At 47.4% G+C, this 22990-nt stretch overlaps 12 non-coding genes across 12 annotated transcripts; 6 read left to right on the forward strand and 6 right to left on the reverse strand.

Annotated features, from left to right (window-relative positions):
- Window positions 1-615: 615 nt before the first annotated feature.
- TRNAV-CAC (transfer RNA valine (anticodon CAC)) lies at window positions 616-688 on the forward strand. The gene has a single exon. It is a non-coding gene; the product is annotated as a tRNA-Val (tRNA).
- A 510-nt stretch (window positions 689-1198) lies between these two features.
- Window positions 1199-1272, forward strand: TRNAI-AAU (transfer RNA isoleucine (anticodon AAU)). The gene has a single exon. It is a non-coding gene; the product is annotated as a tRNA-Ile (tRNA).
- Window positions 1273-4641: 3369 nt separating this feature from the next.
- On the forward strand, window positions 4642-4713 carry TRNAM-CAU (transfer RNA methionine (anticodon CAU)). Its single transcript has one exon. It is a non-coding gene; the product is annotated as a tRNA-Met (tRNA).
- Window positions 4714-5236: 523 nt separating this feature from the next.
- TRNAS-GCU (transfer RNA serine (anticodon GCU)) lies at window positions 5237-5318 on the forward strand. The gene has a single exon. It is a non-coding gene; the product is annotated as a tRNA-Ser (tRNA).
- Window positions 5319-5866: 548 nt separating this feature from the next.
- Window positions 5867-5948, forward strand: TRNAS-GCU (transfer RNA serine (anticodon GCU)). The gene has a single exon. It is a non-coding gene; the product is annotated as a tRNA-Ser (tRNA).
- A 2403-nt stretch (window positions 5949-8351) lies between these two features.
- TRNAS-GCU (transfer RNA serine (anticodon GCU)) lies at window positions 8352-8433 on the reverse strand. Its single transcript has one exon. It is a non-coding gene; the product is annotated as a tRNA-Ser (tRNA).
- A 548-nt stretch (window positions 8434-8981) lies between these two features.
- On the reverse strand, window positions 8982-9063 carry TRNAS-GCU (transfer RNA serine (anticodon GCU)). Its single transcript has one exon. It is a non-coding gene; the product is annotated as a tRNA-Ser (tRNA).
- Window positions 9064-9586: 523 nt separating this feature from the next.
- On the reverse strand, window positions 9587-9658 carry TRNAM-CAU (transfer RNA methionine (anticodon CAU)). Its single transcript has one exon. It is a non-coding gene; the product is annotated as a tRNA-Met (tRNA).
- Window positions 9659-13027: 3369 nt separating this feature from the next.
- TRNAI-AAU (transfer RNA isoleucine (anticodon AAU)) lies at window positions 13028-13101 on the reverse strand. The gene has a single exon. It is a non-coding gene; the product is annotated as a tRNA-Ile (tRNA).
- A 510-nt stretch (window positions 13102-13611) lies between these two features.
- TRNAV-CAC (transfer RNA valine (anticodon CAC)) lies at window positions 13612-13684 on the reverse strand. Its single transcript has one exon. It is a non-coding gene; the product is annotated as a tRNA-Val (tRNA).
- Window positions 13685-14749: 1065 nt separating this feature from the next.
- Window positions 14750-14823, forward strand: TRNAI-AAU (transfer RNA isoleucine (anticodon AAU)). Its single transcript has one exon. It is a non-coding gene; the product is annotated as a tRNA-Ile (tRNA).
- A 652-nt stretch (window positions 14824-15475) lies between these two features.
- On the reverse strand, window positions 15476-15548 carry TRNAR-ACG (transfer RNA arginine (anticodon ACG)). Its single transcript has one exon. It is a non-coding gene; the product is annotated as a tRNA-Arg (tRNA).
- Window positions 15549-22990: the final 7442 nt, after the last annotated feature.

Here is a 22990-nt window from a genome sequence, read left to right on the forward strand (position 1 = left end):
ACAGCAGTGTTAGTGCCTTGAGGATGTTACCGACCACAGCAATTCTAGTCTGACTCTGGTTGATTTGTGCTCAACTGGCACAGAACTGAGGTCAGGGGGGACAAGTAAGGACTGCCTGGCAGATCAGTGGGCATTTGCCCCTCTCCGCCCCTCGGTTTCTATCAGCCAAACACTGCCCGTCACAGAATGGGCAGCTGCTAGAGTTCAAGGGCACCGAATCGCGCTTACTTTTCAACCAGGATCATTGAATCGTCTTCAGTCATTGCAATCTTTTTCTGGCACTCAAGAGATGGTGATCACAGAACTTCCTAAGGTCACACAAACCCACATAAGACAAAATCGAGCAGTTCTCCGACATCTACTGTACCCGGACGCTGCCTAAAACGTCTGCTCTGCCTTTGGCAAGGAATTCTTCGCTTAGAGGTAGTATTTGCTTAGTGTGACTCATTGACTGTAGCATTGTTGGTCGTGATAGGAGGGCGCACTAACGTCGACCATTTCCTGAAAGAGAAAACCGATTCGGTGTGGCCAGCTTGGGCTAGCCGGGAATCTCCTTTCCCGCTTGGACACCATCAGCCGGGGAGGGAAAACATGATCAAGGAGCCGAGAAAGCAAGTTTCCGTAGTGTAGTGGTTATCACGTTCGCCTCACACGCGAAAGGTCCCCGGTTCGAAACCGGGCGGGAACAGCTTCGCTCTTCGGAGTTTGCATTTTGAACCGTTCTCCGGAACCTCTCAGGAACCTTCCGAGAAACCGAACTCCCACCGAGTCTCACCGGTAAACCTGGGGGAACTACCGACGATCCGACCCATCGGAATAGTCTTCAGGCACCGTATTCCATCTCGTACGGCAGAGCCTGCACTCAGCCCAGCTTAAGGCGCTTTCTGCGAGCCTTTTACACAAACAGCAAATTCTTCCATGGATTCCCCGGGCCGTAGACCGCAGCTTCCTCCGAAAACCTTCGGTTTCCTCGTTCACGTCAAGGAATACGACCGAAAACCAATTGTGCCTTCTTTTCCTTTGGTTTTCTTCTCCGAGAAAGCGTCTCATTCTTTTGACTGAGGATGGAAGGCAACGACAATGACGAAACTCTCTTAAGAGAAGCAACAGTAAGGGTCAGTTGGAACTTGACATTTTGGAGGGGGAGGCGGGGGCCGTAAGAGGAAAGGAAGAAGAGAAGAGGACTCACGCAGTCAGGGGCCGGTTAGCTCAGTTGGTTAGAGCGTGGTGCTAATAACGCCAAGGTCGCGGGTTCGATCCCCGTACGGGCCACTGTTCTCTTTGGTCACCTCCTCCAGGAGGCTGCCAACTGTTTTCCGAGAAAACTTGCCTCTTAACCTACACAGCCCTGAGAATAGTGCCTAGAGTCCCCTTGCGGTTGTGCCTGTCCCGTCGGGACGCCAGGCTCGTCAGTCCTCCACCCTCTCCTGGAGGATGCTGTCTAACCACATCGTCCTCTGCCGACGCCTTCTCCTTTTGCCTTCCGTCTTTCCCAGGATCAGGGTCTTTTCCAGTGAGCTGGCTCTTCGCATCGGGTGGCCAAAGTGTTGGAGCTCCAGCTTCAGCGACCGTCCTTCCAATGAATACTCGGGGTGGGTCTCCTTTAGGATTGACTGCTTTGATCTCCTTGCAGTCCAAGGGACTCTCAAGAGTCTTCTCCAGCACCACACTTCGAAAGCATGAATTCTTTCGCGCTCAGCCTTCTTTATGGTCCAGCTCTCACATCCGTACATGACTACTGGAAAAACCATAGCTTTGACTGTACGGACCTTTGTCGGCAAAGTTACGTCTCCGCTTTTTAAGTTACGTCTCCGCCGTCTAGGTTGGTCATAGCTCTTCTTCCAAGGAGCAAGCGTCTTTTAATCTCGTGGCTGCAGTCACCGTCCGCATTGATTTTGGCGTTTTCCCCTTCTGTTTGCCATGAAGTGATGGGACCGGATGCCGTGATCTTAGTTTTCTGAATGTTGAGGTTTAAGCCAGCTTTTTCACTCTCCTCTTTCACCTTCATCAAGAGGCTCTTCAGTTCCTCTTCGCCTTCTGCCATCAGAGTGGTATCATCTGCGTATCTGAGGTTGTTGATAGTTCTCCTGGCAATCTTGATTCCAGCTCGTGATTCATCCAGCCCGGCCTTTCACATGATGTACCCTGCATAGAAATTTAATAAGCAGGGTGCCAATATACATACAGCTTTGTCCTATGCCTTTCCCAATTTTGAACCAGTCCGTTGTTCCACGTCCAGTTCTAACTGTTGCTTCTTGACCCATATACGGGTTTCCCAGGAGACAGGTAAGGAGACAGTTAGAGTCCTCTAACTGTGTTCCAAACCCGCCACCCTCACATACCTTTTATCCACTCGTTACCCAGTTCAGCTCTCCACTTACCACAAGCCCAACATTTTTCCAGGCAGGCAGGGTTCTCTTTCCTCCGGGACCAATAGATGAGGACAGAGAGCTGGGCAGGGTCAGAGGGTGGCCTAACACGAAAAATTTGGTGGGAGGTGGGGGCAGGGGCAGTGGAAAAGTTTCCTGGCAACCTTTTGTCAAAAGCGTATTCGATTTTAAATTGTCTTTCCAAAGTAGTTGCTCAATCAACGCCCTTTCTCAAATCCTCAAGAGATACAAAGTAAGGAGGCATTCTTAAAAGGTCGTTCTTTCCATGTCTCTGAAGACCCTTTAAGGTGAACTGACAGCCAAGATTGCCTTGTGAGGAGAGACGGCGCAAGGTGGTGGACTGATTCGGGATGCTTCCTCTCCCTACGTGTCTGCAGCACTTTGACCACTTTGAACAAGAAACACAAGACCACAAGACTGACTTTTTTTTTTTTTTTTTTTAGGCCAGGAATCAAATCTGGACTCTTGTCATCAGTTGACAGCCGTGCATCTCCCACGATTGCTTCTGATTTCAAAGGACAATTCAGTATCACGGTCCCTTCTCTGATCACTGTGGGGATTCTTTCCCCAGCCTTGTATAGTTTCCCTACCTGTGTGCGCTGACCAGTGTTAAGGTCCATGTGGAGAGCTTCCGGGAGTTTCCTCTTCTCCCGGCTCTGTCCTTTCCGGTGCTCTGTCCTGCCGTCTCCAGCTGTCTTGGTCTCCTGGACTTTATCCGCCCCAACATTTCAACTCAGAGAATTCACCAGCCTCTGCCTGCACTGGGCCTTGGAAACTCTCTCAAGGCAGTAAAAACTCGGGTGCAATCCTAGATCTCACGTCAGTTCCCAGCAAAATCGCTCATTCATTTCTTTTCTGTCAGAGATTACCATCCTTCTTTGCCTGATGTTTGGTGTCTGGAAAAGTGTTTCTGATCTGTTTTGGTTCTTTCAGGCAGGAGGGTGCGTCTGATCCTTGCAATTTTGTCTCGGCTGGAAACAGGCCTTTCCACTCTTTGGAGGAGGAAGAGGGGGAAGCTGAGGCCTCTTCGGTTTGTGGGTTTCTGCTCTGGGGTTGCAGGCTGCGGGGGAGCAGACAGGGACAGGTTGGTTAGTGCAGCGGCCTGTCCTAGGGGCAGTTGGCATCGCCTTTCCGGGAAACATGGGGCCTCCTGCTGCTTGTGGCAAGCAGTGTGTGCAGATATTGGGCTCGGGCTCCAGGTTCCAGCTGGGTCAACCTATCTGGAGGGTTCAGGCTACAGGCCCCAGCGCCGGTCACATGGTCTTCTCCGGTGTACCAGTGTGAGTGTGTCAGTGTGTGTGTGTGCCAGGGCTGGTGGTGGGAGAGGAGGGCTCTGGTGGGAGAGCAGGGCCTGAGTCCAGGAGTGCCGAGGGGCTGACGTCACCAAAACGGGCATTCGGATCTCTGGCGGGCCGGCAGGCTGAAGGTGGGCGCTTTCTGATGAGGGGGCGGGAGCCTTGGAAGATGGGCGATCCGCACACTCTTTCCTCATCGCCGCCTGGCTGTCACCCGCGGGACATCGGAACACCTACCTGCTGCACCAGTGCCTTCCCCCTGGGTCAATTCCAGTCGTCCTCCTTGGTGGCCGGGTGATGATTGCCACTTGGCAGAGCCTCAGAGGCTGGGACTGGATGAACCAGTGGGACTCGCCCAGCACCTGAGTCCGCCGGAGCCACGCCTCTCAGTCCCTTGATGCCTCTAGTCCCCTTTCTCTCTCTCTCTCTCTCTCGTTCTCCTTTCCTTTAGGTTATTACATCTCCGTGGGACCCTTTCCCCAACCCTTTATTAAAGAATATTTTAAAATGTAAAGAGCTTACGTGTAAATTGAGCTGGATGAACTTAACCGAGGTATACTACTCCCACGTGACCACCGCCCAGCTCGAGGTTCAGGACATGCCAATTAGTCCAGAAAATCGCCTTATGCCCCCTCGCCAGTCAATATTGCCTCCCGCAAGCTCATCGCTGTCTGATTTCTAGCGCCAGGTAATGTGCCTGCTCTTGAATTTCGTAGAAACGGAGTCATATAGCATATCCTCTGGTAAGACTCTTTTTCTTTTTCTTGCCTAGGGCAATAGTTCTGAAAGTGATTTGAGTCTTTACACGTACAATAAGTCGTAGAAGTTTGATCTTATCGCTGGGAGATTTATTCTTTCGATTTTATAAACAAACCAAAATTTATCTGTACAAGGAAATGGGACGTTGCTCATGATACTCATAGTAGGGAAAAAGCAGCCTAGTCAGGCCACCTGTCAGCAGAGTGGCGCAGCGGGAGCGTGCTGGGCCCATAACCCAGAGGTCGATGGATCGAAACCATCCTCTGCTAGGCTTTCTTTTCGTGACACCCATCCAGTTCCTCGCTCGAGCATCACGGGCACAACACAGTTCGTCAGCTTACAGATGCACCGTCTCCTTTCACCACTCCTAGAACCGTTGCCACCGCCTTCCTAATCTTTACAAACCAGCAAGCGTTTTCCTTTCCCGTCCTTTCTCTTTTCTTTTTTTTCCTTTCGTCCTGGGCGAGGGCCCTGGGGCCGGGGCGGGGGGCGGGGGTGAGGGTGTAATAGCAAAATCGGCCCTCCTCACTCATTTCCAAAGAGAGGCAAACCTCTGGCCCTTCTTACTTCGGAATAGTTGACAAGTTTACTGTCCATTTCCGATGGATCAGCACTACTTCTTCCAGGGAATAACATACACACTTGACTCCAGTTAGGGTTTTATATCTTCTTTACACTCGAAAGAAAAAACTTTTCTTGTTTGTTTGTTTTTCTTGATTTCTGCCTGGGGACTGGTCCGCGAGTCTCCTACTGTCTGTCCCTTGTCTTTTCACGACTATACGTATGCTGTGCGACGAGGTGGCCGAGTGGTTAAGGCGATGGACTGCTAATCCATTGTGCTCTGCACGCGTGGGTTCGAATCCCATCCTCGTCGTCTGGTTGCGTTTATGGCCTTCTGCTGTGGCTCAGCTGGTGAAGAAACCACCACTCGCAATGCGGGAGACTTGGATTCCATCCCTGTGTGGGGCAGATGTCCACTCCGGATATCTACGCCTCTCTTTTCACTCCTATAGGTCAAGTTAACGGGAATTTAAAAAAAAATCCTTCTCGAAGGCAATACACCTTGCTGTTACTTATGAAGAACCCAATCGCATTCAGTTTGTGGGAAAAACAGAAGGAAAAGAGTTAATTTCAAAAACGCAGGAGAATCAGATTACAGAAAATAGAGAAAACGTCACCGTGACTGCGATGCAATGTGAGTACTGAAGAAGAATGAGAATTAAAGCTGGAGTCACAGCAGGTTAAAAGACTATCAAAGTGTGAAAGGTTCCCCAAGGAAGGAGTAAAGAATCAGTTCTTTGTGTAAAGTCTCTGAAAAAGACTGCAGTTTGAAGAATGGTACTGGGCACAAACATGGAACTATAAAGGCTTTCCAACCAGTAATACATTTTAAAAGTTTCCAGACGCTACAGTTTCCTGCGAGACGAGGTGGCCGAGTGGTTAAGGCGATGGACTGCTAATCCATTGTGCTCTGCACGCGTGGGTTCGAATCCCATCCTCGTCGTCTGGTTGTGTTTATGGCCTTCTGCTGTGGCTCAGCTGGTGAAGAAACCACCACCCGCAATGCAGGAAACTTGGATTCCATCCCAGTGTGGGGCAGCTGTCCACTCCAGTGTTTTGGCGCTTAGAATTCCATGGACTACAGTCCACCTGGTCACAAAGAGTGGGACACGACTAAGTGACTTTCACTTCTACATGGTTACTAAATTTAGATCAAGTTAGCTGGAATGTTTTGTAAATCCACCTTGAATGCAATGCATGTTGCTATTACTTATAAAGACACCAGTCGCATGCACTTTATGGGAAGAATGAGCAAAGGAATTAAGTTTGAAAGGCAGGAGAAAATGAAATGAATATGGTATAATAAATAGGTTTCTGCATCACAATTCAACTGGCAAATTCAAGAAGGAAAACACAGAAATCTTAGGAAAGTTTTCCCTTTTTTGTACAGTACTGTTTAATGAGTCCTTACACTGTGACAAGAAAATAAAAATTCCTTGAAAGAGCAAGCACCATAAATAATGAGAAAATTTCAAAAAAATCAAATAGAAAAATAAAAATCTTCTGAAGTTGGGGCTGGGAGGATGGTGGAGGGTATGGGGGGATTGGGAGGGTGAGGTGAGGTGTGGAGGGACCTGCTCTCCTTTACTTATTGCTTTGAAGATGTTCTTATTTGGAAGCCCACTAAACTAACATACTTCAACTTATTTTGCCTGGTTACCCTATGCACTCATCTCACACGCTGGTAAAGTAATCCTCAAAATTCTCCAAGCCAGGCTTCAGCAATATGTGAACTGTGAACTTCCTGATGTTCAAGCTGGTTTTAGAAAAGGCAGAGGAACCAGAGATCAAATTGCCAATATCTGCTGGATCATGGAAAAAGCAAGAGAGTTCCAGAAAAACATCTAATTCTGCTTTATTGACTATGCCAAAGCCTTTGACTGTGTGGATCACAATAAACTGTGGACAATTCTGAAAGAGATGGGAATACCAGACCACCTGATCTGCCTCTTGAGAAATTTGTATGCAGGTCAGGAAGCAACAGTTAGAACTGGACATGAAACAACAGACTGGTTCCAAATAGGAAAAGGAGTTCGTCAAGGCTGTATATTGTCACCCTGCTTATTTAACTTCTATGCAGAGTACATCATGAGAAACGCTGGACTGGAAGAAACACAAGCTGGAATCAAGATTGCCGGGAGAAATATCAAGAACCTCAGATATGCAGATGACACCACCCTTATGGCAGAAAGTGAAGAGGAACTGAAAAGCCTCTTGATGAAAGTGAAAGTGGAGAGTGAAAAAGTTGGCTTAAAGCTCAACATTCAGAAAACGAAGATCATGGCATCCGGTCCCACCACTTCATGGGAAATAGATGGGGAAACAGTGGAAACAGTGTCAGACTTTATTTTTCTGGGCTCCAAAATCACTGCAGATGGTAACTGCAACCATGAAATTAAAAGATACTTGCTCCTTGGAAGAAAAGTTATGACCAACCTAGACAGCATATTAAAAAGCAAAGACATTACTTTGCCAACAAATGTCCATCTAGTCAAAGCTATGGTTTTTCCTGTGGTCATGTATGGATGTGAGAGTTGGACTATAAAGAAAGCTGTGTGCCAAAGAATTGATGCTTTTGAACTGTGGTGTTAGAGAAGACTCTTGAGAGTCCCTTGGATTGCAAGGGGGTCCAACCAGTCCATCTAAAGGAAACCAGTCCTGAATATTCATTTGAAGGACTTATGCTGAAGCTGAAACTCCAATACTTTGGCCACTTGATGTGAATAACTGACTCCTTGGAAAAGACCCTGATGCTGGGAAAGATTGAAGGCAGGAGGAGAAGGGGACAACAGAGGATGAGGTGGTTAGATGGCATCACTGACTCAATGGACTTCACTGACTTGGTGAGTTGGTGATGGACAGGGAGGACTGGCATGCTGCAGTCCATGGGATCGCAAACAGTCAGACACGACTGAACTGTACTGAACTGACCCTCTAAATTGTTCGGAGGAGGGAATACCTGGGTTCAGACCAAAACTTTGGATCCATTGACTCTGCAATTTGTGCCACAACATGATAGATATAAGCCGTATATCATACCCTAAGAATGGACAGCAATAGCACTCAGTCAGGCATGGAACAGCACTAAACTAAGATCTAGAATGAGTGGAGAACGAAAAGATGTGAAACGAGGGCAGAGGTTGAGCACTAGAGTGTCATCAATGAGGAATGAGATTATAGAAAACAGAGAAAATCGCCACAGTGTGAATACGGGAGTAACCAGGATGGAAATGAAACTGCAAGAACAAAGAAAGTGAGAGGTAGAATGAGGACAAGCAGAAAATTATATACAGTTCTTTTGTCAAGATACAGAGCAAAATTTACTTTTCCCCTCCACTAGAAAGTCCGACGAGGATGGGATTCGAACCCACGCGTGCAGAGCACAATGGATTAGCAGTCCATCGCCTTAACCACTCGGCCACCTCGTCTCGCAGGAAACTGTAGCGTCTGGAAACTTTTAAAATGTATTACTGGTTGGAAAGCCTTTATAGTTCCATGTTTGTGCCCAGTACCATTCTTCAAACTGCAGTCTTTTTCAGAGACTTTACACAAAGAACTGATTCTTTACTCCTTCCTTGGGGAACCTTTCACACTTTGATAGTCTTTTAACCTGCTGTGACTCCAGCTTTAATTCTCATTCTTCTTCAGTACTCACATTGCATCGCAGTCACGGTGACGTTTTCTCTATTTTCTGTAATCTGATTCTCCTGCGTTTTTGAAATTAACTCTTTTCCTTCTGTTTTTCCCACAAACTGAATGCGATTGGGTTCTTCATAAGTAACAGCAAGGTGTATTGCCTTCGAGAAGGATTTTTTTTTAAATTCCCGTTAACTTGACCTATAGGAGTGAAAAGAGAGGCGTAGATATCCGGAGTGGACATCTGCCCCACACAGGGATGGAATCCAAGTCTCCCGCATTGCGAGTGGTGGTTTCTTCACCAGCTGAGCCACAGCAGAAGGCCATAAACGCAACCAGACGACGAGGATGGGATTCGAACCCACGCGTGCAGAGCACAATGGATTAGCAGTCCATCGCCTTAACCACTCGGCCACCTCGTCGCACAGCATACGTATAGTCGTGAAAAGACAAGGGACAGACAGTAGGAGACTCGCGGACCAGTCCCCAGGCAGAAATCAAGAAAAACAAACAAACAAGAAAAGTTTTTTCTTTCGAGTGTAAAGAAGATATAAAACCCTAACTGGAGTCAAGTGTGTATGTTATTCCCTGGAAGAAGTAGTGCTGATCCATCGGAAATGGACAGTAAACTTGTCAACTATTCCGAAGTAAGAAGGGCCAGAGGTTTGCCTCTCTTTGGAAATGAGTGAGGAGGGCCGATTTTGCTATTACACCCTCACCCCCGCCCCCCGCCCCGGCCCCAGGGCCCTCGCCCAGGACGAAAGGAAAAAAAAGAAAAGAGAAAGGACGGGAAAGGAAAACGCTTGCTGGTTTGTAAAGATTAGGAAGGCGGTGGCAACGGTTCTAGGAGTGGTGAAAGGAGACGGTGCATCTGTAAGCTGACGAACTGTGTTGTGCCCGTGATGCTCGAGCGAGGAACTGGATGGGTGTCACGAAAAGAAAGCCTAGCAGAGGATGGTTTCGATCCATCGACCTCTGGGTTATGGGCCCAGCACGCTCCCGCTGCGCCACTCTGCTGACAGGTGGCCTGACTAGGCTGCTTTTTCCCTACTATGAGTATCATGAGCAACGTCCCATTTCCTTGTACAGATAAATTTTGGTTTGTTTATAAAATCGAAAGAATAAATCTCCCAGCGATAAGATCAAACTTCTACGACTTATTGTACGTGTAAAGACTCAAATCACTTTCAGAACTATTGCCCTAGGCAAGAAAAAGAAAAAGAGTCTTACCAGAGGATATGCTATATGACTCCGTTTCTACGAAATTCAAGAGCAGGCACATTACCTGGCGCTAGAAATCAGACAGCGATGAGCTTGCGGGAGGCAATATTGACTGGCGAGGGGGCATAAGGCGATTTTCTGGACTAATTGGCATGTCCTGAACCTCGAGCTGGGCGGTGGTCACGTGGGAGTAGTATACCTCGGTTAAGTTCATCCAGCTCAATTTACACGTAAGCTCTTTACATTTTAAAATATTCTTTAATAAAGGGTTGGGGAAAGGGTCCCACGGAGATGTAATAACCTAAAGGAAAGGAGAACGAGAGAGAGAGAGAGAGAGAAAGGGGACTAGAGGCATCAAGGGACTGAGAGGCGTGGCTCCGGCGGACTCAGGTGCTGGGCGAGTCCCACTGGTTCATCCAGTCCCAGCCTCTGAGGCTCTGCCAAGTGGCAATCATCACCCGGCCACCAAGGAGGACGACTGGAATTGACCCAGGGGGAAGGCACTGGTGCAGCAGGTAGGTGTTCCGATGTCCCGCGGGTGACAGCCAGGCGGCGATGAGGAAAGAGTGTGCGGATCGCCCATCTTCCAAGGCTCCCGCCCCCTCATCAGAAAGCGCCCACCTTCAGCCTGCCGGCCCGCCAGAGATCCGAATGCCCGTTTTGGTGACGTCAGCCCCTCGGCACTCCTGGACTCAGGCCCTGCTCTCCCACCAGAGCCCTCCTCTCCCACCACCAGCCCTGGCACACACACACACTGACACACTCACACTGGTACACCGGAGAAGACCATGTGACCGGCGCTGGGGCCTGTAGCCTGAACCCTCCAGATAGGTTGACCCAGCTGGAACCTGGAGCCCGAGCCCAATATCTGCACACACTGCTTGCCACAAGCAGCAGGAGGCCCCATGTTTCCCGGAAAGGCGATGCCAACTGCCCCTAGGACAGGCCGCTGCACTAACCAACCTGTCCCTGTCTGCTCCCCCGCAGCCTGCAACCCCAGAGCAGAAACCCACAAACCGAAGAGGCCTCAGCTTCCCCCTCTTCCTCCTCCAAAGAGTGGAAAGGCCTGTTTCCAGCCGAGACAAAATTGCAAGGATCAGACGCACCCTCCTGCCTGAAAGAACCAAAACAGATCAGAAACACTTTTCCAGACACCAAACATCAGGCAAAGAAGGATGGTAATCTCTGACAGAAAAGAAATGAATGAGCGATTTTGCTGGGAACTGACGTGAGATCTAGGATTGCACCCGAGTTTTTACTGCCTTGAGAGAGTTTCCAAGGCCCAGTGCAGGCAGAGGCTGGTGAATTCTCTGAGTTGAAATGTTGGGGCGGATAAAGTCCAGGAGACCAAGACAGCTGGAGACGGCAGGACAGAGCACCGGAAAGGACAGAGCCGGGAGAAGAGGAAACTCCCGGAAGCTCTCCACATGGACCTTAACACTGGTCAGCGCACACAGGTAGGGAAACTATACAAGGCTGGGGAAAGAATCCCCACAGTGATCAGAGAAGGGACCGTGATACTGAATTGTCCTTTGAAATCAGAAGCAATCGTGGGAGATGCACGGCTGTCAACTGATGACAAGAGTCCAGATTTGATTCCTGGCCTAAAAAAAAAAAAAAAAAAAGTCAGTCTTGTGGTCTTGTGTTTCTTGTTCAAAGTGGTCAAAGTGCTGCAGACACGTAGGGAGAGGAAGCATCCCGAATCAGTCCACCACCTTGCGCCGTCTCTCCTCACAAGGCAATCTTGGCTGTCAGTTCACCTTAAAGGGTCTTCAGAGACATGGAAAGAACGACCTTTTAAGAATGCCTCCTTACTTTGTATCTCTTGAGGATTTGAGAAAGGGCGTTGATTGAGCAACTACTTTGGAAAGACAATTTAAAATCGAATACGCTTTTGACAAAAGGTTGCCAGGAAACTTTTCCACTGCCCCTGCCCCCACCTCCCACCAAATTTTTCGTGTTAGGCCACCCTCTGACCCTGCCCAGCTCTCTGTCCTCATCTATTGGTCCCGGAGGAAAGAGAACCCTGCCTGCCTGGAAAAATGTTGGGCTTGTGGTAAGTGGAGAGCTGAACTGGGTAACGAGTGGATAAAAGGTATGTGAGGGTGGCGGGTTTGGAACACAGTTAGAGGACTCTAACTGTCTCCTTACCTGTCTCCTGGGAAACCCGTATATGGGTCAAGAAGCAACAGTTAGAACTGGACGTGGAACAACGGACTGGTTCAAAATTGGGAAAGGCATAGGACAAAGCTGTATGTATATTGGCACCCTGCTTATTAAATTTCTATGCAGGGTACATCATGTGAAAGGCCGGGCTGGATGAATCACGAGCTGGAATCAAGATTGCCAGGAGAACTATCAACAACCTCAGATACGCAGATGATACCACTCTGATGGCAGAAGGCGAAGAGGAACTGAAGAGCCTCTTGATGAAGGTGAAAGAGGAGAGTGAAAAAGCTGGCTTAAACCTCAACATTCAGAAAACTAAGATCACGGCATCCGGTCCCATCACTTCATGGCAAACAGAAGGGGAAAACGCCAAAATCAATGCGGACGGTGACTGCAGCCACGAGATTAAAAGACGCTTGCTCCTTGGAAGAAGAGCTATGACCAACCTAGACGGCGGAGACGTAACTTAAAAAGCGGAGACGTAACTTTGCCGACAAAGGTCCGTACAGTCAAAGCTATGGTTTTTCCAGTAGTCATGTACGGATGTGAGAGCTGGACCATAAAGAAGGCTGAGCGCGAAAGAATTCATGCTTTCGAAGTGTGGTGCTGGAGAAGACTCTTGAGAGTCCCTTGGACTGCAAGGAGATCAAAGCAGTCAATCCTAAAGGAGACCCACCCCGAGTATTCATTGGAAGGACGGTCGCTGAAGCTGGAGCTCCAACACTTTGGCCACCCGATGCGAAGAGCCAGCTCACTGGAAAAGACCCTGATCCTGGGAAAGACGGAAGGCAAAAGGAGAAGGCGTCGGCAGAGGACGATGTGGTTAGACAGCATCCTCCAGGAGAGGGTGGAGGACTGACGAGCCTGGCGTCCCGACGGGACAGGCACAACCGCAAGGGGACTCTAGGCACTATTCTCAGGGCTGTGTAGGTTAAGAGGCAAGTTTTCTCGGAAAACAGTTGGCAGCCTCCTGGAGGAGGTGACCAAAGAGAACAGTGGCCCGTACGGGGATCGAACCCGCGACCTTGGCGTTATTAGCACCACGCTCTAACCAACTGAGCTAACCGGCCCCTGACTGCGTGAGTCCTCTTCTCTTCTTCCTTTCCTCTTACGGCCCCCGCCTCCCCCTCCAAAATGTCAAGTTCCAACTGACCCTTACTGTTGCTTCTCTTAAGAGAGTTTCGTCATTGTCGTTGCCTTCCATCCTCAGTCAAAAGAATGAGACGCTTTCTCGGAGAAGAAAACCAAAGGAAAAGAAGGCACAATTGGTTTTCGGTCGTATTCCTTGACGTGAACGAGGAAACCGAAGGTTTTCGGAGGAAGCTGCGGTCTACGGCCCGGGGAATCCATGGAAGAATTTGCTGTTTGTGTAAAAGGCTCGCAGAAAGCGCCTTAAGCTGGGCTGAGTGCAGGCTCTGCCGTACGAGATGGAATACGGTGCCTGAAGACTATTCCGATGGGTCGGATCGTCGGTAGTTCCCCCAGGTTTACCGGTGAGACTCGGTGGGAGTTCGGTTTCTCGGAAGGTTCCTGAGAGGTTCCGGAGAACGGTTCAAAATGCAAACTCCGAAGAGCGAAGCTGTTCCCGCCCGGTTTCGAACCGGGGACCTTTCGCGTGTGAGGCGAACGTGATAACCACTACACTACGGAAACTTGCTTTCTCGGCTCCTTGATCATGTTTTCCCTCCCCGGCTGATGGTGTCCAAGCGGGAAAGGAGATTCCCGGCTAGCCCAAGCTGGCCACACCGAATCGGTTTTCTCTTTCAGGAAATGGTCGACGTTAGTGCGCCCTCCTATCACGACCAACAATGCTACAGTCAATGAGTCACACTAAGCAAATACTACCTCTAAGCGAAGAATTCCTTGCCAAAGGCAGAGCAGACGTTTTAGGCAGCGTCCGGGTACAGTAGATGTCGGAGAACTGCTCGATTTTGTCTTATGTGGGTTTGTGTGACCTTAGGAAGTTCTGTGATCACCATCTCTTGAGTGCCAGAAAAAGATTGCAATGACTGAAGACGATTCAATGATCCTGGTTGAAAAGTAAGCGCGATTCGGTGCCCTTGAACTCTAGCAGCTGCCCATTCTGTGACGGGCAGTGTTTGGCTGATAGAAACCGAGGGGCGGAGAGGGGCAAATGCCCACTGATCTGCCAGGCAGTCCTTACTTGTCCCCCCTGACCTCAGTTCTGTGCCAGTTGAGCACAAATCAACCAGAGTCAGACTAGAATTGCTGTGGTCGGTAACATCCTCAAGGCACTAACACTGCTGTTGTAGATATCATCAGTAACATCCAAAGTCAGTTTGTTTCTCCGGGGCAAGCTGAGCTAAAGAATCTCCGAGCCGTGGACTACGAGGGCAGCGAACGGTAAACCGGAAACATCCTGAATCCTGAAATGTCAAAAGTCGGTGATCAATCCCAGATTCTTTGGTCTTCCGCTTGAAACAAACAAACAAACAGACAGAGAAGACAGACAGACAGACAGACAACAACAAAACACCGCTAACTGAAAGACCAAGAGGGAGTGGACGTGAGGCTCGTCTCCTGCTCCCTCGCTTGGCGGCCTTTGGTCCAAAGGGCTGCTGTCCGAGTTTGGCTTTGTGTGCAGAGGTCACAGCAGATGTTTGTTGGGTTACGCGTGGAACAGCTCTCCGAGGACCACGAAAAAGAAGTGTAACCGCGGCAAACAGAGGTCTTAAGTTGTAGAGCAAGACTTGTCATGGCCGGTTAGCTCAGTTGGTTAGAGCGTGGTGCTAATAACGCCAAGGTCGCGGGTTCGATCCCCGTACGGGCCAAGGGGACTTTTGCTCCTTATCACTCAAGGTGTTACCTGTTTGAACCCTGGAGTTGTATGTAATGTAACTTGGGTTGCTTAAAAAAAAAAAAAAAAAAAAATAGCGTGTTACTCCTCCCTCTTGAAACTGTCCTACCGGCGCTCTTCTGGAAGTCGGGGTGCAGGGCCAGCTCCGACATCCGGTGCCCAACACCCTGGGCTTTCTTGGATTTAACGTTTCCTCAGTCAAAGCCACTCTTCTTTCTATTAGGAAGAGGGGAGGGCGTGGTGAAGGGTAACCCAGTGGGAATAAGTGGCGAAGACACTTGCCGAGCCTTCTTCCTTCCTACGTTCCATCTCTTTCTTGTTCCTCGTCCTCCTCTTCTTTTTTCTTAAAGCCTGTTTGATGTGAAACTCAGTACAGGTGTCCCTATGTGGTCCTTTCCCCCTCCGTATTTGCTGTGGGAGATCGAAACCAGAAAATGCTTGATTGTGGATGTTCCAGTGATCGCAATCACTTGAAGGGTCCTTCGGACTCCCACAAGACGTAGGATGGCCCCACGGGGTAACAAGAAGCAAGGCTGAGGGAGCTTTTCGTAGCGCTTGTGAGCCGCCAAAGCTTGGAGAGTTGGGGTGTGGTTCAAGTGCAGGAAGATCAGTTGTGCAAAAGGTTTCGAGCCAGCCAGGAGTCGAACCTAGAATCTTCTGATCCGTAGTCAGACGCGTTATCCATTGCGCCACTGGCCCCCTGCGACGAGAGGGCTTAAGCATGTCTATTTCAATGAGGCCTCCGAAGTCGCTGGTTCTGCTATGAAGATAGAAATAACCCCGAAACTGATGACTCCCACCGATTCTCTTCATTTGGGGTTAGTGTACGTACTACAACGTTGCTTTCCATGTCTACATTTTGGATTACAAGCAAATTTAACCCTTAGGACTTTCCATACATGATAGAAAGAAGTCACTCCTTGAGAGCAAGTTTTCTGCTGGGAGTGCTCTTGGTTAATTTCTGCTACCTGTTAATCTGGCGTGCTTCCACCTCCCTCATCTATTCTATACTTCTTTGGGGCCCTGATGATGCGTCTGCGGATGGTTACTGACTGCCCTGTATTCTCTTTAACTAAGTGTTTTTAAAATAAAGTACACTTATTTGGTTTGGAAGTGCATTTGGCCCTAAGAATCACATTCTACTCCTCTTACTGTTAAGAGTAGTTAATACTCCCTAAGAGGGAGAATCATGGCCAAATTCTATGATAAATCATGCGTCGGATAAAAGCATGCAGAAGTCAATGGTAAAGGCAAAAAGAGGCAAGAAGGCAGGAAAGGTATACTCAAAGGTGCAGAAACCACATTAGGCAGAGACTGCTGGAATTCAGGAAATGATTTAATACCACACAAAATTTAAACAGGCAGACATGCTCTCTTTAGACACCGTGGTTATATGTTTCTTTTTGTTTTCAAGTTGGGCATAAGGAACACGTCAAAATATACAACTGCCTTGAGAGAAGGATGTTGGATGTTGAGAGAGACAGGGCATAGTAATGTTCTTGATGGCACAAACTTGGAATCCAGAATGCAATGCTTTCTCACCCCAGCATTGCCATCTGTTGCCTAACTGGCCTTTGCAATAAAAGACCAGGTGTACAGAAGCTAACAGAAATGTGAAGATTTATGCAGAAAGCTTTGGGGAAGTTTTATCTGAAGGAGTGATGATGGAGGGGAAGTTTCGAGGTTGAGGAGATCGTAACTAGGAACAGAGGGGGAACAAATAATATATTCACAAGTCTCTGGGAAATGAGAGGACAGGGTGGTGGGGAGAGAAGGGGGCAGTGAAGTGTGAAATGAAGCTGGAGACATAGGAGAGGCCATGGAGAGGATTTGAGGCCATAAGCTTAAGGGTCATGTCATAAAATAGGTCTCAGATGTTCAGGTGGCAGGCGACCCTTTCAGAAACACCGCTTCCTGCCTTTCATCCATTTGTCCTCTCAAAGTTCACAGAATCTGAGATCTAGTCTGATCTAATCTGAGTAAAAGTCAGCTAAAATTCCCCCAAATATTGGAGAAAACTCCCAGGCATTCAAACCACGCAGCCCCCTTTAGACCGCAGCGGGCAACAGCGGTGGTCCCGGTGGACAGCCCGGCCAATCTGCCCGACTCCCTCAGTTAGAATTTCAGGGATCTGCCACCCCCGGGTGCTGAGCTCCACCAGCGCAGAGGCAATGGGAGTGCAGACATCGAGGTATCACTTCCCTGAACGCGGGAGCCCCCGTTTTGCAGTCTGTACTCAGGTGTCAAGGGAAATAATCAACAAGCAGTCTATACCCGGAACAGAAGAAAAAGCGTGAATCAAGCCAAACTAAGGACGATAGCCCCGTGTGAGTGTCTCTCACTTATTCTGATGAACGGCTCCGGAGAAACACGGTTTTCAGCAGTTTTATACCGTGTCTATTTATATAGATTGATTATATATATTTATATAGGTTGATGTCGACATTCTAGGAATCAGCGAACTGAAATGGACTGGAATGGGTGAGTTTAACTCAGATGACCATTATATCTACTACTGCGGGCAGGAATCCCTCAGAAGAAATGGAGTGGCCATCATGGTCAACAAAAGAGTCCGAAATGCAGTACTTGGATGCAATCTCAAAAACGACAGAATGATCTCTGTTCGTTTCCAAGGCAAACCATTCAATATCACAGTAAGCCAAGACTATGCCCCAACCAGAAACGCTGAAGAAGCTGAAGTTGAACGGTTCTATGAAGACCTACAAGACCTTTTAGAACTAACACCCAAAAAAGATGTCCTTTGCATTATAGGGGACTGGAATGCAAAAGCAGGAAGTCAAGAAACACCTGGAGTAACCGGCAAATTTGGCCTTGGAATACGGAATGAAGCAGGGCAAAGACTAATAGAGTTTTGCCAAGAAAATGCACTGGTCAGAACAAACACCCTCTTCCAACAACACAAGAGAAGACTCTATATATGGACATCACCAGATGGTCAACACCGAAAGCAGATTGATTATATTCTTTGCAGCCAAAGATGGAGAAGCTCTATACAGTCAGCAAAAACAAGACCAGGAGCTGACTGTGGCTCAGACCACGAACTCCTTATTGCCAAATTCAGACTGAAATTGAAGAAAGTAGGGAAAAACACTAGACCATTCAGGTATGACCTAAATCAAATCCCTTATGATTATACAGGGGAAGTGAGAAATAGATTTAAGGGCCTAGATCTGATAGATAGAGTGCCTGATGAACTATGGAATGAGGTTCGTGACATTGTACAGGAGACAGGGATCAAGACCATTCCCATAGAAAAGAAATGCAAAAAAGCAAAATGGCTGCCTGGGGAGGCCTTACAAATAGCTGTGAAAAGAAGAGAAGTGAGAAGCAAAGGAGAAAAGGAAAGATATAAACATCTGAATGCTGAGTTCCAAAGAATAGCAAGAAGAGATAAGAAAGCCTTCTTCAGCGATCAACACAAAGAAATAGAGGAAAACAACAGAATGGGAAAGACTAGGGATCTCTTCAAGAAAATCAGAGATACCAAAGGAACATTTCATGCAAAGATGAGCTCGATAAAGGACAGAAATGGTATGGACCTAAAAAAAAAAAAGAAATGGTATGGACCTAACAGAAGCAGAAGATATTAAGAAGAGATGGCAAGAATGCACAGAAGAACTGTACAAAAAAGATCTTCACGACCCAGGTAATCACGATGGTGTGATCACTGACCTAGAGCCAGACATCCTGGAATGTGAAGTCAAGTGGGCCTTACAAAACATCACTACGAACAAAGCTAGTGGAGGTGATGGAATTCCAGTTGAGCTATTCCAAATCCTGAAAGATGATGCTGTGAAAGTGCTGCACTCAATATGCCAGCAAATTTGGAAAATTCAGCAGTGGCCACAGGACTGGAAAAGGTCAGTTTTCATTCCAACCCCAAAGAAAGGCAATGCCAAAGAATGCTCAAACTACCACACAATTGCACTCATCTCACACGCTGGTAAAGTAATGCTCAAAATTCTCCAAGCCAGGCTTCAGCAATATGTGAACCGTGAACTTCCTGATGTTCAAGCTGGTTTTAGAAAAGGCAGAGGAACCAGAGATCAAATTGCCAACATCTGCTGGATCATGGAAAAAACAAGAGAGTTCCAGAAAAACATATACTTCTGCTTTATTGACTATGCCAAAGCCTTGGACTGTGTGGATCACAATAAACTGTGGACAATTCTGAAAGAGATGGGAATACCAGACCACCTGATCTGCCTCTTGGGAAATTTGTATGCAGGTCAGGAAGCAACAGTTAGAACTGGACATGAAACAACAGACTGGTTCCAAATAGGAAAAGGAGTACGTCAAGGCTGTATATTGTCACCCTGCTTATTTAACTTCTATGCAGAGTACATCATGAGAAACGCTGGACTGGAAGAAACACAAGCTGGAATCAAGATTGCCGGGAGAAATATCAAGAACCTCAGATATGCAGATGACACCACCCTTATGGCAGAAAGTGAAGAGGAACTCAAAAGCCTCTTGATGAAAGTGAAAGTGGAGAGTGAAAAAGTTGGCTTAAAGCTCAACATTCAGAAAACGAAGATCATGGCATCCGGTCCCACCACTTCATGGGAAATAGATGGGGAAACAGTGGAAACGGTGTCAGACTTTATTTTTCTGGGCTCCAAAATCACTACAGATGGTGACTGCAGCCATGAAATTAAAAGACGCTTACTCCTTGGAAGGAAAGTTATGACCAACCTAGATAGCATATTCAAAAGCAGAGACATTACTTTGCCAGCAAAGGTGCGTCTAGTCAAGGCTATGGTTTTTCCTGTGGTCATGTATGGATGTGAGAGTTGGACTGTGAAGAAGGCTGAGCGCCGAAGAATTGATGCTTTTGAACTGTGGTGTTGGAGAAGACTCTTGAGAGTCCCTTGGACTGCAAGGAGATCCAACCAGTCCATTCTGAAGGAGATCAGCCCTGGGATTTCTTTGGAAGGAATGATGCTAAAGCTGAAACTCCAGTACTTTGGCCACCTCATGTGAAGAATTGACTCATTGGAAAGGACTCTGATGCTGGGAGGGATTGGGGGCAGGAGGAGAAGGGGATGACAGAGGATGAGATGGCTGGATGGCATCGGTGACTCGATGGACGTGAGTCTGAGTGAACTCCGGGAGTTGGTGATGGACAGGGAGTGCTGGCGTGCTGCCATTCATGGGGTCGCAAAGAGTCGGACACGACTGAGCGACTGATCTGATCTGATCTGATCTGATAGTCTTTGCAGCCAAAGATGGAGAAGCTCTATACAGTCAGCAAAAACAAGATCGGGAGCTGACTGTGGCTCAGATCATGAACTCCTTATTGCAATTTTCAGACTTAAATTGAAGAAAGCAGGGAAAAGCACTAGGCCATTCAGGTATGACCTAAATCAAATCCCTTATGATTATACAACAGAAGTGACAAAATAGATTCAAGGGATTAGAATATGACAGACAGAGTGCCTGAAGAACTGTGGACAGAGGTTGGTGACATTGGACAGGAGGCAGTGATCGAGACCATCCCCAAGAAAAAGAAATGCAAAAAGGCAGAATGGTTGTCTGAGGAGGCCTTACAAATAGCTGAGAAAAGAAGAGAAGTGAAAGGCAAAGGAGAAAAAGAAAGATATACCCATTTGAATGCAGAGCTCCAAAGAATAGCTAGGAGAGATAAGAAAGCCTTCCTCAGTGGTCAATGCAAAGAAATAGAGGAAAACAATAGCATGGGAAAGACTGGAGATCGCTTCAAGAAAGTTAGAGATACCAAGGGAACATTTCATGCAAAGATGGGCACAATAAAGGACAGAAATGGTATGGACCTAACAGAAGCAGAAGATATTAAGAAGAGGTGGCAAGAATACACAGAAGAACTATACAAAAAAATATCTTCATGAGCCAGATAACCACGATGGTGTGATCATTCACCTAGAACCAGACATCCTGGAATGGGAAGTCAAGTGGGGCTTAGGAAGCACCACTATGAACAAAGCTAGTGGAGGTAATGGAATTCCAGTTGAGCTATTTCAAATCCTAAAAGGTGATGCTGTGAAAGTGCTGCACCCAATCGGACAGCAAATGTGGAAATCTCAGCAGAGGCCCCAGGACTGGAAAAGGTCAGTTTTCATTCCAGTCCCAAAGAAAGGCAGTGCCAAAGAATATTCAAACTACCACACAATTGCACTCATCTCACACGCTAGCAATGTAATGCTCAAAATTCTCCAAGCCAGGCTTCAACAGGACGTGAGCTGTGAACTTCCAGATGTTGAAGCTGGATTTAGAAAAGGCAGAGGAACCAGAGATCAAATTGTCAACATCTGGTGGATCATTGAAAAAGCAGGAGAATTCTAGAAAAACATCTACTTCTGCTTTATTGACTACGCCAAAGCCTTGGACTGTGTGGATCACAAGAAACTGTGGGGAATTCTTCAAGAGATGGGAATACCAGACCACTTGACCTGCCTCCTGAGAAACTGTATGCAAGTCAAGAAGCAACAGTTAGAACCGGACATGGAACAGTAGAGTGGTTCCAAATCGGGAAAAGAGTACGTCGAGGCTGTATATTGTCACCCTGCTTATTTAAGGTCTACGCAGAGTACATCATGCGAAGCGCTGGGCCGGATGAAGCACAAGCTGGAATCAAGATTGCCGGGGGAAACATCAATAACCTCAAATATGCAGATGACACCACCCTTATGGCAGAAAGCAAAGAACTAAAGAGCCTCTTGATGAAAGTGAAAGAGGAGAGTGAAAAAGATGGCTTAAACCTCAACATTCAGAAAACGAAGATCATGGCATCCGGTCCCATCACTTCATGGCAAATAGATGGGAAACAATGGAAACAGTGAGAGGGGGCTCACTCTCACTGTTTTGGGGGTCTCCAAAATCACTGCAGATGGGTTGCTGACTGCAGCCATGGAATTAAAAGATGCCTGCTCCTTGGAAGAAAAGCTATGACCAGCGTAGACAGCATATTTAAAAGCAGGGACATTACTTTGCTGACAAAGGCCCGTCTAGTCAAAGCTATGGTTTTTCCAGTAGTCATGTATGGATGTGAGAGGTGGACTATAAAGAAAGCTGGGCACCAAACAACTGATGCTTTAGAACTGTGATGTTGGAGAAGCTTCTTGAGAGTCCCTTGGACTGCAGGAAGTTCCAACCAGTCTATCCTAAAGGAAATCAGTCCTGAACATTCATTGGAAGGACTGATGCTGAAGCTGAAGCTCCAATATTTTGGCCACCTGATGTGAAGAACTGATTCATTGGGAAAGAACCTGATGCTGGGTAAGATTGAAGGCAGGAGGCGAAGGGGATGACAGAGGATGAGGTGGTTGGATGGCATCACCGACTCGATGGACATGATTTTGGGCAAGCTCCAGGAGTTGGTGATGGACAGGGAAGCCTGGTGTGCTGCGGTTCATGGGGTGGCAAAAAGTTGGACTCGACTGAGCAAGTGAACTGAACTGATTCCTTGTCAGAACAAAAAAACATCAAAAGTGAAATGGCACATTCCTTAAAGGTTTCAAAAAAAAAAAAAAAAAAAAAGGCAGATCAGCCAGTTCACATCAGATTAGTCTGGCCCAGGCACCTGGGAAATACTACTAGTGCTCACCTCTCAGGGAGAAAGGCATTTAAGCTTTACCTTTAAAACAGACTTTTTTTTTTTTTTTTTTTTTTGCCTTTCATTAGGCACGAACATATGTAAGCCAGCATGACTTTCCCATACCTCAACATGTGACCATTTCTTTCAAAACCATCTAGTAGAAATACAGATTTTATTTTCTTGGGCTCCAAAATCACTGTGGATGATGACTGCAGCCACAAAATTAAAAGACACTTGCTCCTTGGAAGAAAAGCTATGAGATACCTAGAAAGCGGATTAAAAGGCAGAGACAGCATTTTGCCAATGAAGATCCCTCTCTGTGGTCAAAGCTATGGTATTTCCAGCAGTCTTTTAGGGATGAGAGAGTTGGACCATAAAGAGGGCTGAGCGTGGAACTGTGCTGGAGAAGCCTCTTGAGGGTCCCTTGGACTGCAAGGAGATCAAACCAGTCAATCATAAAGGAAATCAACCTTGAATATTCATTGGAAGGACCGATGCTGAAGCCGAAGCTCGAATGTTTTGGCCACCTGATGTGAAGAGCTGACTC

The sequence above is a fragment of the Bos grunniens genome, chromosome 23 (genome assembly GCF_055505025.1).
Source record: "Bos grunniens cultivar Pamir isolate PY7600 chromosome 23, Bosgru_T2T1.0, whole genome shotgun sequence".
Taxonomy (NCBI): domain Eukaryota; kingdom Metazoa; phylum Chordata; class Mammalia; order Artiodactyla; family Bovidae; genus Bos; species Bos grunniens.